Below are 6,011 nucleotides of genomic sequence, written 5' to 3'. Positions count from 1 at the left end.
CATTTTGTATCACTCAAACAGTATAATTTTACCATATCGTCATTGTCTAATGTGATTTAAAAAAAAATATGGTGAATGCATTAAAATACTTAAGGACATTTTTACTTAACTTAAAGTTGCTTCTCTTTGTTTACCCTATTTTGTATGGTTTCCTACACCGTCAATCTTCATTCTTCTTCTATATAATCGATATTGTTGCCCGGCGAGCAACAGCGAGCTTTGTTCGACCTTCTTAAGGGATTCCATATTTCACATCGTTCAACGGTTTCCTTAGTTCTTTAATATGTATTACGTAACTTGCCATGCATTATGAACGTGACTCCGACAAAAGCCGAGATGTTCGTTTGCAGCAAGAGACACAAATGCATTATTAATAGAGACGCGAGCCCTCAAAAGAATTTTCAAGGGACACGATGTTTACCCAGATACATACATACATACATACGTCTGTAAATAACGTACATGTCTGCGACGACTTGTTGCGTAATATTTACATTGGTATCCTGTTGGCTATTTGCGCTGATAAATCCCATATAAGCTGAAGAGATTTTGTAAGAAATTCCTTTTTAGAATCTAATTTGGAATTTTCTATATATAAAAGTGATGTCATAACTTTTTTTGTGTAGTGTATTAGCTATTTCCTTTTAAATTAAAATCGAGGCTGAAGGGCCGTAATATCGGCATGTAGAAATAGAAAAAATGGCAGGAGCATTAAAAGAGCGTTAAAACGATAGCCGACTAAATGAATGGTTTAATCAGCGTTCAGATATTGATTGGTAGTTCGATGGAGGAGGGTAGGTACGTGACGAAAAAGTCTTCGAGGAAAACGCTGAGTAAAGCGACGAAGAAGTTCCGTAATAAATTAAAGAGTTCGCTCGGAATGAGCTTCTTTATTAGTAGCATAATTTTTAAATTATCGATAGTTCGTGTTATGGATAGTCTATAAGCGTTGAATGATACGCATCTACTTTCATACTTAAATATTTAACCTTTCATTTAGAATTAAGGAAAGCTTTAATTAATTATGTAAATTTAAGAGAGTCGAAGTTTAACTGTGTGGAAAAATGTCCGATGAGTTCTTTATGGCAATTTATGGTTGTCAGTATTCGATAAAGTATAAGCTGAAAATATAGTACCTAAGATGTAGTCTAAGGTCTTTAATAAAGAGGGAGTAAGTTCCGTTCTAAGCAAACTGCTCGAATCCAAACTTCCAAATACAAAGTGTGAAATATGAGGCCGACCGCTGTCTAACTAATTGAGAAATAATTATGTAAGAGAAACTAAAAGACGAATCCAGGAACATGGATATTACTTTACAGTTTTCCACGAAATCGATCATTTATTACTGACATTAATCAGTTACGAGAATATATCAATTACGAATAGATGTTCCATGATCAACTTTGATAAATGAAAACTTTATCTTTTATCTTTAAGTTAATTTTCCCCCAATATTCTTATTGATGAACTACCGATTTATTGTGAAAAAACTGAAATATGTACAGAGTATATACAATAAAAGAGAAAGAATTTAATTTCTGAAAAGGTGAAGTATATTTTATGTGAAGACAGTGTTAAATGATATAAGCTGGCGAACGAAATTGCCGTAGTTGACCGAATTCGACCGACGGGTCATTTATATTAAAGCACCCTTGTTTAGTTAATTCTGCTTGAAAGCCTTGATAAAGGTCTCTCTGCGAACTTCAACTATGCGCTCTCTGTGGATCAAATTAATCTCGTCTCCTCTCTCTGTTAAATAAATCCTGAATGGAATTTAATTTTGCAAGTAATACAATATCATCCACGCATATTGTTAAATATTTATCGTTAAACTGCGTAAACACTTTGTCGTCACACTTGTGTTCGACGTTCTTTCCCCATATATTAAAATTACAGAAAAAAATCTGAAAAAATTCAGGTAATATTATTCAACCTTCTATTTTATAGAGAAATCAAAATATTTCAGTAAATATATAAGTTCACGTTGTTATGAGTTTCGTGCTCCGTTTCATCGATAGTGCACGACGAAAACGACTGTCGGCATAGAAACACAGCAATAAGTATCGCTGACTAATATCTAGTGATAATAACTCAACATTTGGTTAATTGTTTGTGTACGTTGTTTTAATTTTGGAAATTCACATGAAACTGGAAAAGTTTGCTCATTCATTCACACGTCTCTGATCAGTATCCATTTAATTGCCTCATTATAACCGTTTTATTAGCGAAACATAAATATCAGCGAAGCGCGTATATACATACACGTACCTAATTACATATTTAATTGCGCTCACAGATTATTCCAACGTTCACCTCATTCATTAACGTAACGCTATTATACGCTCGTTATAACCATCACTTGTGCTCATTCGTTTTCGAAATAAGTACACAGTACTCCATGGTACTGGAATTTACGGAAAGTTTACGCTAATTAATTCAAAATATTCCATTATTAATAACCGTTAATTAAATTGCATTTTGTTCAGACGAGACAAGCGAGATATTACAATACTACAGATGTTTAAAAGCATTGTTTCAATTTGTGATCCGTTTTAATTAGGCGTGGGCAATTGGAACGCAAAGACTTGATTACTTACTAGTAATTTCATGAAATCTAGAATTTTAACGAATTCGGATTTTATTTCTTTTTTAAATTATCATTAACTATCCTACATTTATATTTTATTGTTATCAGATTTTTCATCATTGTATTATTTATTACAATCATTTTGTATCACTCAAACAGTATAATTTTACCATATCGTCATTGTCTAATGTGATTTAAAAAAAAATATGGTGAATGCATTAAAATACTTAAGGACATTTTTACTTAACTTAAAGTTGCTTCTCTTTGTTTACCCTATTTTGTATGGTTTCCTACACCGTCAATCTTCATTCTTCTTCTATATAATCGATATTGTTGCCCGGCGAGCAACAGCGAGCTTTGTTCGACCTTCTTAAGGGATTCCATATTTCACATCGTTCAACGGTTTCCTTAGTTCTTTAATATGTATTACGTAACTTGCCATGCATTATGAACGTGACTCCGACAAAAGCCGAGATGTTCGTTTGCAGCAAGAGACACAAATGCATTATTAATAGAGACGCGAGCCCTCAAAAGAATTTTCAAGGGACACGATGTTTACCCAGATACATACATACATACATACGTCTGTAAATAACGTACATGTCTGCGACGACTTGTTGCGTAATATTTACATTGGTATCCTGTTGGCTATTTGCGCTGATAAATCCCATATAAGCTGAAGAGATTTTGTAAGAAATTCCTTTTTAGAATCTAATTTGGAATTTTCTATATATAAAAGTGATGTCATAACTTTTTTGTGTAGTGTATTAGCTATTTCCTTTTAAATTAAAATCGAGGCTGAAGGGCCGTAATATCGGCATGTAGAAATAGAAAAAATGGCAGGAGCATTAAAAGAGCGTTAAAACGATAGCCGACTAAATGAATGGTTTAATCAGCGTTCAGATATTGATTGGTAGTTCGATGGAGGAGGGTAGGTACGTGACGAAAAAGTCTTCGAGGAAAACGCTGAGTAAAGCGACGAAGAAGTTCCGTAATAAATTAAAGAGTTCGCTCGGAATGAGCTTCTTTATTAGTAGCATAATTTTTAAATTATCGATAGTTCGTGTTATGGATAGTCTATAAGCGTTGAATGATACGCATCTACTTTCATACTTAAATATTTAACCTTTCATTTAGAATTAAGGAAAGCTTTAATTAATTATGTAAATTTAAGAGAGTCGAAGTTTAACTGTGTGGAAAAATGTCCGATGAGTTCTTTATGGCAATTTATGGTTGTCAGTATTCGATAAAGTATAAGCTGAAAATATAGTACCTAAGATGTAGTCTAAGGTCTTTAATAAAGAGGGAGTAAGTTCCGTTCTAAGCAAACTGCTCGAATCCAAACTTCCAAATACAAAGTGTGAAATATGAGGCCGACCGCTGTCTAACTAATTGAGAAATAATTATGTAAGAGAAACTAAAAGACGAATCCAGGAACATGGATATTACTTTACAGTTTTCCACGAAATCGATCATTTATTACTGACATTAATCAGTTACGAGAATATATCAATTACGAATAGATGTTCCATGATCAACTTTGATAAATGAAAACTTTATCTTTTATCTTTAAGTTAATTTTCCCCCAATATTCTTATTGATGAACTACCGATTTATTGTGAAAAAACTGAAATATGTACAGAGTATATACAATAAAAGAGAAAGAATTTAATTTCTGAAAAGGTGAAGTATATTTTATGTGAAGACAGTGTTAAATGATATAAGCTGGCGAACGAAATTGCCGTAGTTGACCGAATTCGACCGACGGGTCATTTATATTAAAGCACCCTTGTTTAGTTAATTCTGCTTGAAAGCCTTGATAAAGGTCTCTCTGCGAACTTCAACTATGCGCTCTCTGTGGATCAAATTAATCTCGTCTCCTCTCTCTGTTAAATAAATCCTGAATGGAATTTAATTTTGCAAGTAATACAATATCATCCACGCATATTGTTAAATATTTATCGTTAAACTGCGTAAACACTTTGTCGTCACACTTGTGTTCGACGTTCTTTCCCCATATATTAAAATTACAGAAAAAAATCTGAAAAAATTCAGGTAATATTATTCAACCTTCTATTTTATAGAGAAATCAAAATATTTCAGTAAATATATAAGTTCACGTTGTTATGAGTTTCGTGCTCCGTTTCATCGATAGTGCACGACGAAAACGACTGTCGGCATAGAAACACAGCAATAAGTATCGCCCGTAGTAGACGAAGAGGCAACGACTTATTAATCAACCTACACAGCCAGCCTTGTTGTAAGAAAAAGGTCAGGAATGTAGATAAAAGGAGGAGTAAAGAATTCTTCGTAAAGCTATCCAACTTCCAACGATCGCTCATTAATGGTACCAGTATCGAAGAAACCAACAGTTTTTTGCGTCTTCCCATACTTAATTTTTTCCTTTTTTCCGTCATTCTTTTTTAACGTCGTTGCGCTAATAACATTTTTTTCATTAGGCGGATTTTCGGAGTAAGCAAATGAATCGGATTTAACGTTCCGAATTGTACTTCATATATTTTTTCATCAACTGAACTGTATTATATTCGCACTCAGTGATAGATTTATTTTTTAAAGCGAATTTTGGGCAAGTCAAATATTTGTTGCAGTCATACGTGATTCAATTTTAATTCAAACACGAAGTTTCATTATTATTAAAATATTGAAAAAGTTTAAAAAAACAGTTGAATGTTCAATTTAAAAAAACTCGCTTATATGAACACACGCTCGATTATCAAGTGATTGAAACGTTATGAAACTTTCGGTAACAATAATAATAGCAAACTTTTCTATACTTCGCTCTATGGATGATATAAGGCTCACTTTTCGGACGCGGCGTTGCTCAATAAGTTCAAAGGAGGAGCGCCAGAAACGGTTTTATTGCCACGAAATCTGGAAACTATTGACGGAGGATGAATTTCTGGCATCCAGCCCTACTCACGCCACGCGCTCCTAAGATACAGTTAAGGTGATTTTGTTACCTTTAATATTTTAACTTCTGGAGAATATTATGAAATTAAAATGTATTATTATCTAGACTTCCAAAAATAATTAGTAATCGGTACGTACATGCATAACAACAAATTGGAGCGTACTCTAAACTTTTCTTAAATTCAGAAAAAATAACTTTTTCTCATAAGATCGCTATAAATTAGTTTAAAACACGTAAATTAATTTAATAAATATTATTTAAGTACGATCGATAGCATTCTCGTAAAATTATACTCAATTGAGTTCGGCCACCTTAAATTCTTTCATTTGTTTCAATTCTCACGGCGTCGATGAAACGCGACGTTACGTGACAAAGGCCAGCGTTTTAAATGGGAATTCGATTTTCGATGAAATCCAATTTTGATTTTTGCATATGCTACCGACATTCTTTAATTCTCTTCCATGTTTTACACTAATTTCTTTTTTGTTTGAA

Source organism: Ceratina calcarata, unplaced genomic scaffold (assembly GCF_001652005.2).
Source record: "Ceratina calcarata isolate Rehan_Ccalc_2016 unplaced genomic scaffold, ASM165200v1 scaffold162, whole genome shotgun sequence".
Taxonomy (NCBI): Eukaryota; Metazoa; Arthropoda; class Insecta; order Hymenoptera; family Apidae; genus Ceratina; species Ceratina calcarata.
Note: the sequence above shows the minus strand (reverse complement) of the source record.